The sequence below is a fragment of the Numida meleagris genome, chromosome 5 (genome assembly GCF_002078875.1).
Source record: "Numida meleagris isolate 19003 breed g44 Domestic line chromosome 5, NumMel1.0, whole genome shotgun sequence".
NCBI classification, from domain to species: domain Eukaryota; kingdom Metazoa; phylum Chordata; class Aves; order Galliformes; family Numididae; genus Numida; species Numida meleagris.
In genome coordinates, this window is record NC_034413.1 from 42,753,572 (window position 1) to 42,773,420 (window position 19,849).

The 19,849-nt window shown below is 39.5% G+C and overlaps 1 long non-coding RNA gene across 1 annotated transcript in view; it reads left to right on the top strand.

The window, feature by feature from the left end:
- Nucleotides 2,907–19,849, top strand: part of LOC110400094 — a 168,788-nt gene continuing 151,845 nt past the window's right edge. Inside the window, exon 1 of the long non-coding RNA XR_002439626.1 lies at nucleotides 2,907–3,007. This is a non-coding gene — a long non-coding RNA (uncharacterized LOC110400094). The remainder of the gene's footprint in view (nucleotides 3,008–19,849) is intronic.

Genomic DNA, 19,849 nt, shown 5'->3' on the forward strand with positions numbered 1-19,849 from the left:
TGATCCATGCTATTGAGCTGAGGACCTCTACACTTCTGCATCTCTTACTCCTCAGGGTAAACTCCTGCTTTTGCACAACAGTGTTTTCTTCTATGTTTTCCACCCTAGGAGACGATCATTTTTGTTCAAAAGCAAACTTCAAGCTCTGACTAGTATTATTCTAGTTTCAGGAGGCTAAATGAGATAATGTAGTATTTCCTTCTGTCCTTAAAAATCTATGAATCTCACCAGCATAGGGAAATGTGTTATTCCTGTAATTCCAGTCACTGTCCATAATCAAATTCTCAGAACAAAATCCAAGAAAGGACATTCTCACAAGCAGCCTAACAACCTCTTTGACTTTGTTCTCTGAGCTCCCATAAACGTTTTATAAAATAATCATCCTTTAAAAGAGAAAAAAAAAAAATAAGCTTTGCTAAGAGTAAAATGTTTAATATGTCTTTGGTAAACATACAGTTTAATAATACTGTTCTTACCTGTTAATATCCATGAATAGTTTTGGCATGAGCACCTGAAAGTAGAGTTGCCCTAGTAACTTGCTGAGTTATCTGTTCACCTCATTCTGAGAGTGATTTGGAAGAGCTTGATGAAAAATGTTGTAAACATCATAGTGTGATGCCAGGGAAGTATTACCATGAGCACACTTGCTTCTTATATTGCATGATCAATTGCTAAAAAAGTAGCTTTCTTTATATTTTTGTATTAGCATGCATAACAAATTAAATAATATTCTACTCCCTCTGTGTCATGGTAACAGTAGCTTCTGCTATACTGGATAAAAACTGCAGCTCCAGAATTTGAGCTTTATCTCATTCTGTGGATTACAAGCCACCCAAAGGATGTTTTTTTCTAAAGTAAAATCATCTCCTGATATGCAGTGGAGCCTCCTAACATTAGAAGTTCTGAGAACTGGTGGTATTAATGCAGCCATGGAAGCCCCTTCTATTGCTCTGCAATCATGGGCCTAATTAATGATGCAGTGAGATGAAAAGCAGCCATGCCACCTGAGGAAGCAAGTGACCTCAAGTCTGGGAAGAGCCCACAGACAGCCTGGCTGGGGTATGTGTATCACTCTATGCTGTGCCCTGTTTAAGGGCTACTATATTTCTTTTGTCTCAGAGGGGAGTCGTATATTCTTACTACTTTTATCTGTGTCAGTAGATAGGAATGATCATACTGAATCAAGCTTCTTGTCAGCAAGTACAATATGTTGTCTCCAAAAGGATGCCTACAGTACACACAAGTCTTTGAGGAAGGCATCAGAACCTGCACAACACATGGAGGCTCTGTCCTTCAGGCATTACCTCAGGCTCTCTCAGGTTGCCTAGCCTGGGTTGCAGACAGGGGCTATGGAGCATCTGGGCCCCACAGTGTGGTGGGGTGCTGGCATGTACCTCTGTCTCATGCCATTATTCATCTCCCTGGTCTTTGCTCAGTGAGCTGAGCAGGAGAAAAACCCAGAGCTCTTTCTCCACGTGATGCTCATTACTTGGTATATTTTCAACAGAGCTCTCTTAAATCTCTGTTCTAAAGTGATCAATCTCATCTCTGAAGTAATCGATCAGGAGCTGTTTCAGTCTTTTTACTGTGGTTCTACATTTCCTTAATCACTCCTGTTGTTCATACAATTGCTCTTGGACAATACTTTGCCCATTGTGTTCAATAACTGCATGGTACGACTTTCCTCCCTCCATCTTCTGCCTTACTCTAGTTGACCTGTTTTAATACCTGTAGAAAAAAAGCATCTCTGTTTAAACCTATTATTCAAAGAGATTTTGTTCGTGTATGTACAGTAGTTTTCATAGCTTGAACTAAAGTAAATGTAGAATTCAACACTATGGGGTGTTAAATTGTTGCTGCTATAATGAAACTGAACCAAATGTAGTAATGAATTTAACAGCTGTAAATGCACCATGGTAGAGCATAACAAGTCAATTTGGGGTATGATCTGAGGAAACACTGAATGATTTTTTCAAAAAAAAAAAAAGCATTAACAATTCACAGCTGAAAACTATCCTGTCTTTACATCTGGCTCGAGGAATTAACTAAATGTTTATGCATGAGCTTAAGGACTTATTAGTAATTGCAAGAACTCTTCTTTCCAAGCTAAAACTTCAAAGCAAGTTAGTATAATCTGAGTAAGCTTTTTTTGTTCTGAAATATTTCCTATCTGTGAAAGCAGCATGATTTACAAATATAATTTACTCAGGTGATAATCGCAGGTAATGTACACTGGAATGATCACACAGAGCTTTTTTGTGTTCAGTTTTTAATTTTCTTTAGTTTTCTCTGTGCTTTGGAGTAAAGTAACAATACTCAAATGCATGTTCTGGTTTTTTTTGTGGCTTCTCTGAAAATAGCTGTCTAAATACTCAAGAGGGAAGGAAAGCAAACGTATTGAAACCATAAGAGATTTCCTATGATGCTAAAGATAAGTCCTTCAGAGGCAGAAAACAGGGAGGAAGCCCTACCTGTTCACAGTAGAGTAGAAGCTGTATTTCAGATTTCCAGACAGTTTTTAAGGCAATATTACATATTCACAATTGCTCTATTAGAAAAACTTGATTGTTGTGTATTTGAGCTATTATTCAGTGATCACACAGTAATTGCATGTTTCATAAAAAAACTGAAGTATACTTACAGGGACATCCAAACTACAGTCATGGTCAACAAACACTGGTTTCTGTTTCATTGGCCAGGGCACAAGGTACACATTAAATGGTGCATTTACGCAATGACACGGGAAATTTGTAACTTGGAGTAAATACCAGAACTCATTTTTTCCAATACGTAACAAACCTTTCCTCTTCAGCTATCTGATACCCTCTGGAGGAAAATGATCAATATGAGAATTGTTGACACAGGAATCCTTGTGCTTTGAAGTATCAAAAGATCCTCAGCATTGGGCTTTATACAGCACACAAGTGTGCAGCTGCATTCTTTGCACTATGCTTTCCACTCCTGTTGTGAGAAAAGGAGCAGCTCTACCATGCTCACAAGTTTCCAGGTATAAATCCAGTTTTTCTGTCACTCTTATTTCTGCCATCCACAACAATGACAGTTACTGTGCTACCAATTACTTTGAGAGGAGAAGGTATTGTATATCTTTTTCGAAGCAATAATGACTTCATAACAAAAGCTAAAATCTTATTCCATAGAGAGAGAGAAGGTAACAATAAAAACTACAAAATTTTTATAGCTTTCACAAATTACTGTTCTTATACAGAAAGATAATGCTAAGTGATTCTTGCTGAAGATGACAGGCAGTTAGTTATAGCCAACAACAGACTAACCTGCATACCATCAAAGTCAACACTGTAAAATTATCATGTGTTAAACTCCTAAGACTGCAGGCTCTCCTATTCCCTTCTGTTTTCCTCACAAGTGGACACACTTTTGTTCTTATCTTTCCACATACTTGAGCAGTTGCTGGAGCTGCCCATGTGCTTTTGTAGCATTGACAAGAATGTCTGGCAGTAAAGCTCTAATCTTCAGGTTTGCTCTTAGAATGGGAGGTGGATGATGGTATTAGTGAGAGTGAGGATTAATTTGAAAGGTGCTCCTTGTCTAATTTTCAACTTTGCATTCCCTCTTTTAAATTAATTTCTATCTTCTTTCTACTTCATGGATAAATCCATGTTAGTTAGAACTTTGTTTCCCATCAAGGGTCTCACCTAGCAGGCTTCTATTCGTAGGTCAGTGTCTGAGTCCATTATTCTTGAGAAAAGATTGATACGGTTTTCATGTTCAGCCATGATAGAAAAATATTTTCTTGCGGTTTCTTCATCTCAAATTTCTTCTGTGTTTGATTTTGTAATATTTGTTTTCTGAAGGGGAGAAAGACATTTTTAAAAAAAGAGAAATGCTTGTATTCTGTTGTACAGTAACACTGAGTTTGTTCTATGTAATGGAGAAGAAAAGTTTTTATTTATGTTTTGAGATTTAAGATCGCGCTCTACATACTTTGAAAACAGGTAAAACAAAGCGAAAAGCATCTTTTCAAACATAAAAATCAAATTGCTTTACTCAAAATATTTTCTTCTCTTGGTTTAGCTATGGGCTTATTAAATTTTCCCATTTAGACCTAAAAAGCTTTGAAAAATCACACATTTCTACTTTGTTAGCTCTTGGGGATAGATTCCTGTAATGTGGCACTCATCAGGAGGAAGTGGAAATCATTCCCTCTTTGTCACTGTCAGATGAATGGAAAGAGATGAAACTCCTTCAAGAGCTAACATGAAGAGACAAGATATTATCACTCAGAGCTCACGCATGGGATGCATAGAAACGAATATGCTGGTGTCTCTTTCAAAGGTGTACTGGGACTTATTGCAGAGAGCTCTGACAAGCACTGAAGATGGTTGCATTTTATTGGATATTGAAGTACTGTTGAAAAAGCCATTCTAATTATAAAATTATTTCGCGGAATTTGCAAACGTTATATAAATGGTGATCCTCATGCAAAGGTTACTGAATAAATCCAAAGACTGCTCATACCAATATGCTCCCAAGTGAAGGTGTTGTCTCCTGTGCTTTTTTTTTCCAAAGCAATTGGAGAAATCTTAAAGATATTATTGTGTTGAGCAGCCATAATGTGCTCGAAGATAGCAGTCAAATCCTCTAATTTGCTGTATATCTTTATTACAGTCATGAAATAAAGCAGTTGAGAAGCACATGAGGAATGATAAAAGTGCATCTGAGCAGCAGGTGAGGGAAACAGCACAATGCTCTTCAAAAGAAGGGTAGTGCATCTGAAAATACTTTGTCCATATACTTAGCAATTATTCTACCTGAACTGTTTCTGAGTAAGACTGGTTGTAAATGCTCAGTGATTTTTTTCTTTCTATGTAATGACCCCTAAGATATAAGATTTAGACAAGCTTCCTCTTTAGAACTTCAAAGCATCATAGGAAATCTAGTAAATTACATCAGAATTTATTTGCTGTATCTCTAAAACATGTATGTTCAAGCATCACACATGTGCATGCTAATTTAAGGTTAAAATTTTCCAATTTGCAAATGATTAATATCTTTCCATTCGTGTCGGATCTGAGCAGTGTGTGACAAGAAAACTGTGACGATTATAATAGTTTTGGGAGAAATAGGTTGATAATCACTTTCAAGGAGCAGGAGGGATGCTGGCTTAAATAACAGCTGGAAAACTCCACTGTTCTCCCAAGCGTTTCAATATTGCGTGATACAATTAACAAATTTAAGGATGTTTTTGTGCCTGGACTTGTGGCAGTCCAGGTGGAGTAGTAGGTCTCTGACCATTTCCTCCTGAATCATGGGAGGTTTGTTTCATTCCCCATCCGAGATTTCCAGGTCAGAGAGTGGAGTGCTCTGAGGACAACTGGTCTGGCTTTTAAAGACAGATGTAAAAAAGGCATTGAGAACCTCAGCCTTTTCATTGTCCTCAGTGGCTACATTCCCAGCCGCATCCAGCAAAGAATGGAGATCCTCCTTGGTCCTCCTCTTACTGTTAATATATTTGTAGAAGCATTTCTTGTTCCCTTTAATCCCAGCAGCCAAGCTTATTTCAAGCTGGGCCTTTGCCTTCCTAATTTTCTCCCTGCACAACCTGACAACCTCTTTGTCAGGCGAGTTGCCTGTCCCTTCTTTGTCAGACGAGTTGCCTGTCCCTTCTTCCACAGGAGGTAGATTCTCTTTTTCTCCTGGAGCCTCAGGAAAAGCTCCCTGTTCATCCACGCTGGTCTCCTTCCCTGCCGGCTCATCTTGCGGCTCAGGGGGACAGCCTATTCCTGCGCCTTCAGGACTTCCTTCTTGAGGAGCAACCAGCCTTCCTGGACCTCTTTACTCTCCAGGACCGAATCCCAAGGGACTCTCCCTACCAGCCTCCTGAACAATTCGAAGTCTGCCCTCCGAAAGTCCAAGGTAGCAGTTTTGCTGTCCCCTCTCCTGGTTCCACCAAGAATTGAGAACTCTACCATTTCGTGGTCACTCTGTCCAAGGCAGCCCCCAGCCTCCACATCTCCCACCAGACCTTCCCTGTTTGTAAACAGCAGGTCTAGCAGGGCACCTCCCCTGGTAGGTTCTCTCACCAGCTGCAGAAGGAAGTTATCTTCCATACACTCTAGAAACCTCCTAGACTGCTTCTTCTGCGCCGAGTTGTATTCCCAGCATATATCAGGGAAGTTGAAGTCCCCCATGAGGACAAGGGCTGGCAATCGTGCAACTTCAGCCAGCTGTTTGTAATTTTTAGTTCAAAAAATATATTTATTTTTTATTTTTTATTTTAATTTTTATTTTATATAGTTTTTATTTCTAAATGAATTTTAAGCCTTTCAGGGAATTTCTTGGGGACCTGCACTTTATTTCTCTGAAGCACAGAAGGAATTTCTCTCTAAAAAAGCAACTCAGTTGGAGCGTTAGGAGGCATCTATCAACTTAATTGTAAGACAAAGGAAATTTAGAGGAGCCATGGTCTCCATACAACTCTGTGGCTGAGCAACACAGCTCAGAATGAGACATGAAGCTGTAAGAAGAAGCATGGGAAATGGCATCACCTCTCTCAGTGGTGTTTGCACTTGGGTGTCAGTGAGAGCAGCCTGTAGCCATGCTGCCCCCCTCACTTCCCTGACAGATGCACTGCTTCTGATGATTCTGCAGGCGGTTTTTGGAGTGACTTTTTGATTCCCTGCAATTTTTTTATTTTTTATTTTTTTGCAGTCATTGCAATCCTTCCAGGTTTCTTAGGTTAATAAATTTGACTATTTCCATCTCATTGATTCTAACAGCTCCTTCTATCCAAAACAACTCTTCTGTTGCAAATACTACTACTTTCCCGTATATACTGCAGTCTTTACTGTAAAGATACTGTTGTTATAATATAGGGGGATGTGCTTGCCTGGACTTTTCTCCTGTTTTTGTTTGTTTGTTTGTTTTTGTTTTTTTCATGCTGGATAAGATATTACAATTTGAGTAGCATCCACTATAGATGCAGGAGCTATTTTCTGTATCACACCCTCTGAAAGGCTCCAGGACATGAAAAATTATGGCCTCAAAGGCAGATAAAGGAGATACTGAGCATGAAAAAGGACTTTCTCACTCCATCTCACCAAAGGACCCATGCTTCGTGACAGAGCTATTGGGTAGCAGATGGCAGAGTGCTAACAGCACAGGAAGTCATCAGGAACCCCTGGAAAGTGGCTGCGTGGCAAATCAGGGGACGTTACAGGCAGTACCAAGAGCAAGGCAGTTGTCTGCATAGCCATAAAATAACCTTCACCTTTTCTGGCAGCGACTGACACTGCAGTAAACAAGCTCAAACTGGGGAAGGCACACGGTAAATGTTACAGATGAAGTCATAAAAGTCTGGCAGGCACTTAGTTTGTGTCCTTCATAAAATCTGTGAAGAAGCAAATGGGAAACCAGGGACTGGTCAAAGTACCAGCACAAATCAATCTACCTTTCACCATCTCAGGGAAAGTAAAGCAGACCTGAAAAAGACCTGCTGAGCAGATCTCTTCTCAAAACCGGATAATGTGCTGCCACATGTCACTGGAACTTGCAAAGCAAGATGGGTCCAAGAAGATGGAATGAGCTGGGACAGGTAGAGGGGCCTTTTTATCTTTTTAAATCTTTCCTTTTTATCTTTTTAACTTGTGGTATCAGCAAGCCTGGGATAATTCAGTCATCTGCTTTCTGTGAATCTACAGTGATCTGCAAGCCAGTTTGGGACTGCTGTACATGCTGAAGCAGCTTGCTGCAGTTTGTACTGCTGTCTGGATCTGTTTAATTTTTGTAAAACTTCCAGAGGAAACAGGAGTAGACATTCCACACTGAATAAGAGGAAATATTTCCTTGGTTTTGGAGCTTTTAAGTAAAATCCCTAAATGGAGTCACAACTAATGCCTTTTACCATGAGCTAATATCTGTTGCACTTTGTGTTTCTCCTTTGGAGATTCTCAGACAGAGACCCTGTGAACAGTGGAGAGAGAGATGGATGTTTCCATGGAATTAAGGATGTGGATGTGCTCAGGGAGGAAAAGCTCCCAACAAGCAACTCAGGAAGTATGTAGAAGCTCACAGGCATGGATCCTACAGCATCATGGTGACTAGGGGTGGCTGTGGCAACAGGAGCTTTGTCCCTGGCCCCAAGGGACCTGAGACAAAGACAGCTGAAAGGAAGGGACTTCTTTGCATGGACATAACTTCTTATAAAAATCTGTTTATTTTGTTCTGCATTGCCTTGACCACTTGGAGTTTTAGTCATTTATTAGAAGTTGGATTTTCTGAGATCTGGGTGAAACCTTTCATTTCCATGCCCCCTGCAAGCCAAAGAGGCTCAGCAGGTCCTTCACAATGCTCCTGAAGTTGTTGCACTTCCAAGACAGCGCTGTTCTGGGGAACATGGGGCATCCCCTGCCAATTTGTGTTCAGTTTGCATTGGCCTTTCTTTCCTAGCTCTGAAAGGGCACATGGGACTTCTCACAATCTCCTTATGGCTTATGAGCAAACTGCAAAATGACCATCTAGAAACATGCCTCAGCTGATTTTGGATCTGTATGAACACGTATTATGTGCTGGAGTTTAGAATTATTTCCCTCTTACTCTTTCTCCTGCTTCTGGCTCTGCATTCCCCTTTTCCTATCCTCAAGTTAACGATAACGCAGTGAGTTAAAGTGAACTGACCTGTCTCTGTAGGTGTCAGGGTCAGTAACAGTGAGACACAGGACCTGCTGAAAAGAAAGGAAAGAGGAGAGCACTCTTCTTCTGATGGTTACAAGTTACTGAAACCATATCTTGATCAGATGGGATTTGTCTTTGCCTTTGGTTTTTCTCTGAAATTTCAGGGGAAAAGTAAAACTTGCCACTGGATAGGGGAAAAAGATGGACTTTGCTGTTTCATGTGACTTCCTAGGCCTTAATCTATCCCTTATGATTAGCAACCCACCGTACATGTCTTCCAAAAACCTGTAATCCCTAGGTTGTTGATGATACAAATCATTTAATGTTTCTCTTGGACAGGAATGAGGTAAACTTCATCTTCCAAAGGAGCAGTTCTTGCACAGGGAAATGAAATTTCATCTCTGCATGAACTGAGGCTGCTCTAAAAGTGATCCTGTGGGGTAAGAACTGCTGAGCAATTTGCTGGGAGGAAAAATAACACCTCATGATTATCTTTTGGAGAATAACACTTCTTGGCTCTTGGCCAGAGATGTTTAATAGTAGGTTAAGCTTGCTGGAGCTGCTTTGCTGCCCAGAGCTGAACTGCTACGTGAAATCCACTACTCCTTGACAATTTAATTTTGACCTGGGGACAAATCATAAAGTAACATGAGTAATTATGCAACACCTGTCACTGGAGGACAGAGGGAAAAAAAAAGAATAACTAATAAGTTATGACTTCCTTCTTTAGAAAGAATGAAACCTGCAAATGTGGTGCTGGAGCAGAATCATTCATTTCTGTATTTTCTTCCAGAAAAGGAAATCTATCTAGCTGATGAACTAGGCAGATGTTTTGTTGGCTACAGCTATAACATAGTTCTGGAAGTAAAGGAATACATCTCATGTGCTGTGTACACGATTTAAATGACATGTTTAATTTGTCAAGAAAAAGGATTTTGAACATAAGGCAAAATCAGTAAGATGGATCTTTTGGGACAAATTTTGGCAACAAGGCCAAGCTCCCAACCCAAAAATGAAACTTTTTTGTATCTCTGTATTTGGAGGAGATGAAGATGAAACTGAATCTGCTGAGTTTCTTACTCTCAGATTGAAGTGTTTGAACACTATCGTGCTTTTAGAAAAAGAAGGAAAAGCTAAATTGTGCTGCCAGTGGGGAGACACTGCAAGTTAAAAGAGCATTTACTGTGGTAACTGACAAGTAACTACAAAACAGAGAACTAGTATGTATTGAGCTAAAATAACAAACGTCAGAATTTTCCAATCATTCCAAATTCAGACTGTAAAGGGAAAAGAAGAAAACAAAGTTTTGCAAATGCTTTCTTCTCCTATCAGTCAAAGTTTCAGTTTTTGAGGATGTGCAGTTCTTTATTCAGAACTTTGTTCTGCTGAACAGCAGTACAGTCAGGGTCAATTACTGTGCCAGAAAATAAGCTGGAAGTTGGGATACTTGCTTTCATGTCAGTACTTGAGCATGGTACAGAAGACATTTCCCCATCCAGATTCTCACAGACCAACACCACCTAAAAAGGAGAAATAACAAGAGAAATGGAGATATTGAATGATTTATTGCCATGATGCTGGAGGTTCTCAAGGTGTAATTGGACAGAGTGCTAGATTATCTCATCTAGATTCCTTTTTGCTTTCATCAAATTGGACTTCATGACTTTTCAGTCTCCATTCTGACCTGGGCTGCTCTATGATTTGAAGTGGTTTGCATACCATCTTTATGCAGGAAAAATCAGTTTTGTTCTATATATAGCAGAGAAACTTTGAAGCAACTTTTCATTTGCTACATAAACATGTATGGAAAAAATGTTTATGACAGGTCTAATTCCTTTACGCATCTTAGTGTTGCAGGAGGCCTCAAAATGGATTTGATATGCCCAAGTGTTTATACCTTTGCTTGAACTTTTTATAACCTCTCCTCACTGAAGATTGAGAGAAGATAACATTTAGAACAAAATTCTGGTTCCATTTGCCCTATTAGACATATGAATCCTTTCTGATAAAGAAACTGCCTCTACCTCTTACAGCTGTACATATGCTATAGACATAGGTTAGAAAATTTCTCAGTGGGTTTTTAGTTTCTTTCGCTTTTTCAGGTCTTTGCAATAGGTAACACTGACCCAGATCTCTTATCCAATCAATCTTTCCCCCAAATTAGGGCAGTGCTGTACCTCATCTCCCTGGCTGCGCTTACATTCTTGTTTTCCAAGTTTGTTTGAACTAATTCCCAGAGAGCCTTAGAATGTGCTAACTGTATAGAATATATTATTTTGCCATCTGTTTTGGGGAAGACACTTTTCCCAATCACATTCCTACCCTATTTAAGCTTTACAGTGAATTTTCGAGATCGCTGTTATTTATAGCCCTGTAAGCACACTTCCCTTTGTTTTAACAAGAATAAACAAGAAAGAACTTTCTCTTGTTCAACTTTTGCAAAGTCCTTTGTTGGCACTCTGATGCACATATTAATACAATAGTTCAAGTTAATATTAAAATTAACCTTTGTATAGAAACATTACTACTGATGTTGATTGTCTAAGAGACAAATTTTGATCTGAGGTTCAGCCCTTGCGTAGAAGTTGTGTTGGTGCAAAGCAGCACATTCCCACCAGCATTCCTATGATCTAAAGTCATGCTAGGGAAACCAAGATTTTGTAAGATGCCTTCCATTGCCTTCACATGACTGAATGTTAAATGAATATTAAATGTTCCATGTTGCTCTGGGCAGTTTTACAAATTCCAGCTCACTGTTTCTCAGCAGACAATTGATTCATTGTTAATGTCTCACCTATTGTTGTTGTCACTATTTCCAACACCTGTTTACAGTACACCAAAAAACATTGTCAAAAACAAAGCAAAATAAAACACCTACCGAAATTAGTTCACCTTGCAAAGTCAGAGAATCAAAACATAGTCAAACTTTGCCAGGCTGGTGATTTTTTTTATTCGCTTGTTTTTTTGTTGCTGAGAAGAGCAGAGGAAACAGTTTTGACTTAAATACCTGCATGTGGGACTCTCTGTTACATGTACACAATTGTATCTGCTATACTAGTAAGTACACAATAAATGCATACTATTGCAATACATCTTAATGCAAATTGGATTTACTTCTTAGCGATGCATGTCATCTTATGATTTGTTCATGATCAGAATTAAAAGCACATACACGTTGTATGAACATCTGTAACGCTCCAAGTAAGTCACAGATAACCTGAATTAACTGACTGGTTTTGGCTAACTACTAAGCTCCTACTAATCAGCACTGGTCTGCTAAATGTAACAGATCAATATTGATTTAGTGCCATAGCCATGTTCCCTGACCGAGTTAAGATACTCTGATGCGGTTCAAGAATGTGAATCTTGAATCTGATTTACTGAGCTCTTGGTTTTGTTTTATTTTCAGTGGAAGAGCCAGAAAAAAAACCTCTTCAGCCTCTTTCCTGCCTCAGTGTCACCTGAAGACTTGCCCCACATCTTCAGTGCTATATCCACCTGTTGCACCCAACTACCTTTAGATAGCAATCTCTTCCAGAAATCATGGCTCAGTGCTCCTCAGGAGAAGGTCATAAACTAGATTTTAGATGTTTTTTTTATATGAATTCCCTGGCGTGTTCTTTAAATAACTGTCAGCACTAAGGCTCTCAAGTCTGATGCTTAAAACAGATTTTAGGTTTCTGCATTCCTCACTGTGATGGTTTTGACCATTATAGGTCATGACTAATTTGGATTTAGCTGAATAAAGTGAAAGATACCAGCATGTGCATGCAGCTACACCGTAGTGCCTAAAAGCAAAGCAGCATGATCTAAGGTCCTTGTGAGAGACTGCACTGTGACTGCAAGGTGGCTGTGGGAAAGATGAGATCATGAGTCCTCTGGGTGATGATGGAGGATCTTGAACAGCTGATGTGTGGGGGCTGGTGGCACAATTATGGTTAAGTGTGGTTAGGATCCCACCCGGGTTCTGTTAAAAATATATTTCCTGTGGCTGTTGAGCATCAGTCTTGGCTTTTGTAAAGCTGAATGCGCTGCACCAGGTTTCTAATTGGAGATTCCAACCTCAAGCAGTGAAATCTTTACCTGCTTTAGTTAAATTTCTGGGTTAGATTTTTGTTTTGTTAAAAAAAAAAAATCTTCCTTCCTTCTTGTTCAGTGTTTTACCCTTGAATTTATTTTTAACTATTGCTACAGAGAAAGGCAAAATGACAGGCGAGCATCTTGAGGGAGTGAAAATGAGCTCTTAACTTTTTCCTGGCCATTCGCAGCAAACTTATGTACAGGGAATTTTTTAGGGTTTTTTTTTGTGTGTCTGCGCATGTGTGTGTATTCTTGGAGGAAAAAGGTTTGGAAGTGAATTTTAAGCTGTTTCCAAAAGTAAATGCAGGGAGAAAAGTTACTGGTAAGCATTGAGCAAAAGCTAAGAACACTACCAGGAGCCAGCAGTGTTGTGGCAGGAAAGTGAAAGCTTCAGTGCTTGCAGCCAGATGAGTAAAGGTGCTTTGGTGTAGTGCCCTATGTTAATCTCCACTGCCACCTGTATCTTTCTGGACTTAATCAGACTTCAGGTTATGTTATTATTTACTACCTACCTATGTTGGTGCAGCAGCTTTTCTAGTCAACTGCACAGCCCCCTGGTCTAAATATTCAATGAACCTACTCAGATTTAGTCACCTATCCAAGACTGAGTGAGCTTGTCTGCTCTGCTGCTGAAATGCATTTAAAATTATAACCCAAGTGACTAGGGGCACTAATTATACTTCCAGAAAATCATTATTTTCTGGACTGTCAGACTGTTACTTTCATAGTTTACACAGGTGATAAGGATTTGCTTGTAAAGCAGAGAAACACAACTGAATATGTGTTTTCTCTTCAGTGCTGTTCTTGCAGTGCCAGGAACCGTGTTCATGCAGGACCTTGCAAGGTTTTGGGGCTATTGATACAAGCCGTTAATTTGACACTGAGAGTAATTCTAGCACAAAAAGCCTGAGGTACACCAGATTCAGATCAGCTCCTCCAAACAATCCCAAACATATAAACACAGTTCTACAAAAATAACTCAATATCTTTCACCACGTAAAAATCACTCTAACATACAATACGCGGATATTTAATAATTTCAAATTTTTTCCTTCTAAATTTTTCAGCGTTTTTCAGAGAATTTCATTGCAGAAATTTCAATTTGCAATGGAACAGAAAGTGCAAAAATAGAAATTATATTTTCCTGAAGTTTTCTAATCGTGTATTAGTTTTTAAGTATTTGTAATACAGTGACTAATTTCATTGAATGTGGAGGATGATAAAAATATAAAAAAAAATAAGATATTTGACTGCAATAGTAATTTCTGTTTACTGCAGATCTCTCTGGCATGGAGTAGGATGTGGGTACAAGGGAGCAGTTAAAAGCAATTTTATTTTCATCTGTAGAACCCACAATGTTTCTTGTGATATGTATGATATTTACAACATATGTGCTGTGATGAAACCAGTAATAGCTTTACAGGCACAACCTAGCCTTGCTGATTTTAAGTAGTAGTGCTTAATAAAAATAAAACAAGACGAGGGCTGCTCCAAAAGTAATGTATTTTATTCTGTTGGCCCATGTCATCAGAGGCGGATGTTGCTGGTATGACAGTAGAGGTTGAACCTTCCCACCACTATCCCATTTTATGTTGCTGCCGTGTGACAGATGGCAGCAGAGGGGCAGGCTGACATAATGGCGTCTGACATGGAAGTGCGAATGAAGCAAAGGTGTGGAATTGAACTTCTCCATGCAGAAAAAATGGCACCCTCTGGCATTCATCAATATTTTCTGCATGTTTATGGAAACCAAAAGTGGATGTGAGTGCAGTGATGAGTGAGTGGTGCATTTCAGCAGTGGTGACAGTGGGTCACCTCTGCTGATGTAGATTTTTACAAGCATAGAATGCAGGTCCTTGTTTGTCACTGCTGAAAATGCAGAGCTAACTGTACTGCCTATGTTGAAAAATAGCTGTTTGTAGCTGAGAGTTTTCTCTATCAAAAACTGTCATTGTGCTCTTTGTATCTGTTGTAGTTTCCATGGTAATAAATAGGAGGCATTACTTTCCAAGCCAGCAACATACTCTGCTTAGCAGAATAATATGAACACTTGAATCCATGTATTCTAGCACTTAATGTAAAATAGAAGGGGTATTCTACAGTTTTGTTGAGAGGTTTTAACAGATCATATACTTCTTAAATACAAAAAAAAGTCTTTTTTGATTCTTCTTGGGTTTATATGGAAGTAACTTGCATTTCCTCTGAGAACTCTGTCTTGTTCTGTTTTATTTTCCCTTCCCTTGATCTAAAATATCTTTATTTGGATTCAACATGGGTGCAAAATTAGTCAGTGTTTATTGACCTGAGTTATCAAGACTGGCACATGGCAGCTTTTGCCATGTATGAGCACAGGGAAGTGGAGGTGGGTGGGAAGCAACTGCCGGTGGCTGTCGCTCCTCCTAAACACTGTGAGTGGCTCTGCTGCCAGCAGCTGCAAGGGAAGCCTTGGTACAGGAATCTGTGTAACCCAGTGGGCAGTGGGAAGCTTGTAAGAAGAAAAGGGATCAGTTTAGGTTTCCTTCCAACCAAACTGTATAAACAGATCTACATACTACAGCAAACACAGTAACAGAGCTATTCAACAGAAAATTATTGAAGATCTTACACCTGCCTTGGGAAACGGGTGCATTTTATGTATTGATTGACTTGTATGAAGTTTTCTGTCTGCTAACTATACAGCTTCTAGATTATTTGGTAATTTACCCTTTTACACAAGTAGTCAAAGAAAGAAAGAATCCCCCTCTGTGTCATGAAAGAAATGATCATAAGTGTTTTCAAATTTAATTTATTTAAAAACATTAGGGATTTTTTTCTCTAATTACATTTCAGGGGAAGTTTATGAGCAACTTTTGAGATAAATTCATATCTACAAATGGAAAGCACTTCCATCCATTTAACATATTTTGATAAGAAATAACATCTACTGTGTACCCACAAATGTACACCCCGCATTGGGAATATTAAAACCTTTGAGATAGCGGGAATGTTAACAAGTGTGTTTCTTTTAAAACTTTCACTCTAGCAAAGCAACCAGTTCTGCTTCACTGTTTAAATGCTCAGGGAATGACTGACATAGATAAAGAACTGAAATGCTAATAGTTGCTTGTTTGTTGATCAAGAATTCCAGGCAAGTGCACTTTCACACAGAAATCCGGAGCTGCTGACCAGCTTTTCACAGCCTGGATACTGAAAGCTCCCCAAGCGAAAGTTGTCCAAAATCCCTACAGGAAGGAATATCACATGTAAAGATGCTCACTTTTCTTTAACAAAAACAAACTAATATTTATTTTAATTTATTTTTACAAACGAAGTGCTTTTATTGACAAGATATTTTGCTCTGTTGAATCAGCTCAAATTACCAAAAGGACCCCTCTCAGAATGCTGACTCGGTCTAGTAGGGAGCATGCAACATGACATGTGGCTAATGTATTTCTCAGTTTTCCTGGCATTCAACGAGCAGGCAGGGTTATCAAGCACTCATTTTGTTTTCTTTTTCTGAGAGAGCCCCCTGGGCTTGTAAATGTAAATTTAATCTAGTACTGACATGCCATTAAAAGTGGCAGGAAAGAAAAAGAATTTGTAAGATGAGGAAGAGCAAAAGATCTTTGTAAAAGCCTGTTGTTATTTACTTTTACCAAGAGTTAGGTGTAAGAGATGTCATTTCAATAATATTTCCCTCACTGTTGGGTTCCCCATCCTAGCAAATTGAGTTCCCCTGAGATTACATTAACCGTACAGAAAAAGATAATCCTATACGTGTATTTCTGGTTTATTGATCAAGTAATTCTATCTGAAGATAAGGGAATCTGCTTTCTTCTTGAAAATATAGCAGACAATAGGTTGAGGAAGTGTATAAATCTTATTCATAAGACTCATTTGCTGTCTTCAGAATGCATAAAATAATTTGAATTGCTGCATCTTGCAGTGTGTATTACTAGGGCACCCCCTAGCTTCCATTTTCCTGATCAGAAAGGAAACAAATTGGTTTCCATCAATTTCAGACCAGAACAATGCTATTTTCTAAATTGGAATAACAGTGCATGGTTAGCAATTGCCATTTAGAATAAAGATAGCTGGTAGAATTTTATTGCACAATTTATGTTTTTTAATTTCTAATATGAAAGGAAATTACCCCAAAATCATAGTAACTGTTATAGAGTGATGTGGATTTTTTTTTTCTTTTTCTCTTTGACTCTGCAAGCTGGTTAGGGCAGAGCTGGAACACTGCTGTGTACCTGGAGGCAGCTCAGGGAGGTGTCTGCACCAGGACGGTGCTTTGGCAATGAGCTGTGCAGTCCCTCCTAGGCAGCAAAGTGCCATTGGAGCACCCAAAATAGGTTCTCTACATGGCACAAAGATGGGAGCTGTTTTCTGGGAACCCCCTGTGTCCCTCAGCTGCTATCAGGCATTCACCTCTGTCCCCGAGATGAGGGATTGTCCAGCGTGATTCTTCCCTCCCCCCCATGTTGGAAATATCCAAGTAATTTATCAGGACTGTATCTCTGATAAAAGCAGATTTTATTCGCAATTGCAATGGCGGGTGTCCGGCAAGCAGGAGCGCACCTATGGACACAGCACGACAGCTTTTGTACCTTGTTTCCCCCTCTTGGCTACCCCCTCCCCTGTTTCCCCATTGGCTGGGTACTCCAGGTTCACAATCTTATCGAAGGTTTACATTTGTTAATTACATTCTGACGCTTGTTAATTCATGTGCTATCTTGTGCCAGTCAGTCGCCATCCTGCTGTTTCCAAGATGTCTCGGTACTCTTCTTATCGTGTTGATATGGTGATTTTCTCCAAAGCTTCTTCCATTGTGTCCGAAGGACGCTTCCTTTGTTACACAAAGAGCACAGTAGGGGGGAGTGAAGAGGTGCCAGGCCTTCCTCAATACCTTCTTCAGGCCTTCCCTAAGGCATGTCATGACTTGTCCTTTTAATTTGTGCAGGATATTCTTGCAATGTGTGTGACAAAGTATAACATATATTTTCGTGCTGGCTATACATAAATTGTTGCTAGCTAGTTTTAATAAAGGACCCAGATGGCAGCAGGGGCCATGAAATCAAGAAAATTCTTATCTTGTTCTAATGCAGAAACAACATTCGATTCCCACACCCACATATCTAAGTTGTGAGCAGTAAAGCAGACAGATGTGCAGCAGCCACTCTCTCATGTAATGGTTATGTTCCTAGCACACCACTCTACCTGCTTGTCCATAAAGCTAATTTGTTACCTGGTGTGAAATGAGCCAATTCCCACATGCTCAGGAGTGATACTGATTTTTATTCAAGCCTGGGTGCCAGTGGAAGCTTCCACAAATAAAGCACAATAATGCAAGTTTCTTCACCATGTTTGTACATTAAATTCCCACATACTCCACCTATCTATTACAGACGAAACACCTACTACCTACATACTCATGAGGTTAAACAATCACATCACTCCAACTCCTTTTGACTACTTTCCCTGCTGTCTCCATTTGTGTGGCATTGCTCGGGGTTCTTACACAATCTTCAGTGGTTGTCTGGGGAATGCTCTCCTTACTATTCTCGAGAATGGCCGAGACATCAATGTTTTTGTATAAACTGTGCTTGATCAAAGGATTCTACTTTGATTAAATACAGGCAATATTCCCTTCTTACAAAAGGGAAAATTATTGTTTCCATTTCATGTATTCCCCCGCTCAGAAAGTTTCAAAATATCTACCTGGTATCATGCTGATGCAGATGTAAGAGATGTGGGCTGAACTTTGCAGCAGAAACTGGAGGCCACTGCGCGGTCTGATCGAACCGCCTCCCTTTTGTTTGGGAGCTTATATAGTAGCAGTATCCCACTGGTCTCATTGTTTATTACCATGATCCCAGAAGGCTGTAGGAATAAAACAGTGCAGTACTCCTTAGTGCAGAAGGAGCAGTGGTTTCAAATTGGTGCTTTTAATAAGCTGCTTCCTCTATACTCATCCATGAAATCAGACAGACTATTCCAAACATTTTCAGCATTATGTTTCATTAGTACAATTTTTTCTCCTCCTCTCTGTTCTTAAGCTGCAGCTTGCATAACTTGTTTTGTAAGTAGTTTTGTACCAATTGCAAAAGTGCAAGCCCATTGCCTTATTTGTTGTTTGTTTTCCTCTCAATGCTTACAATTTAATCCGTGCATCCCCATTAAGCATTCCCTAGGGTGGCTGTGCAGGGCTTTCCTTGGTATTAATTCATTAGTTTTCGAGGCAGAATACCTAGCACTGGAAGAAGAGTTTACCAGATTGAGCTGTGACATCCTGGAGGAAAATAATCTTCAATGCTTCGTAATTATACTTGTGTAGTTGCAGCAGGCTTAAAAACACCCATGAACCTGTTGTATTATTTGCTAATTGTTTCTTTTATATATCACCTGGATTCATTTATATCAAAACTGTCATATTGCAGATCGTTTGAGAAAGCTAAAGAGCCCTGCAGGTGCAGAATGTGAATTAATGAATCTATTTCTATTAGCATATTACATTGCTAGTAGTACTGCTAGTGCCTTCCCCACAAAATCTGTCACAGGACTGAAGTCTGCACTGGACTTCCAAGAAATCACTGCAAGGATCAGCCAGGAGGGATTTCAAAGGATCACCTAATCCACCTCTTGTTTCTGAGGGGTGCAAGTGTGTCAAATGTGCCCAGACATTTCTGATAGATGTGAAGTACTTTGAAGAAGTCTGATGAAGGGAATTCCACAAGTCTCTGTAGGTAGCTGCAGGGATGTTTTAAGTCCTTCCAATGTGGCACAGTTTAAACAGTTTACATAGGACTTTTTTGTTGAAATTGAGCTAATTAGTCCTTCCTTCCAGTGGAATCGGAAGACAATCAATTGCAGTCCTTGTCTCAACAGCCATTCTTGTCTTGGAAGGCCGTATAACATTCACCTTTTCTTCTTTGACTGAAAACTACTTTACTTCAGCTGTTCTTCAAATCATGTTTTTCAAATTATGCTTCTTGATCCGCTGAACTCACCCAGAAATCTGCATTGAAACCAGTGCCAGAAAAATGAATGTGGTCATCTATGTGACTTTACCAGACACTCTTTCTCCTCCCTTTGCTTCAGAGTTTGTGATCAACAGTAATCTTAGTCCATCTTG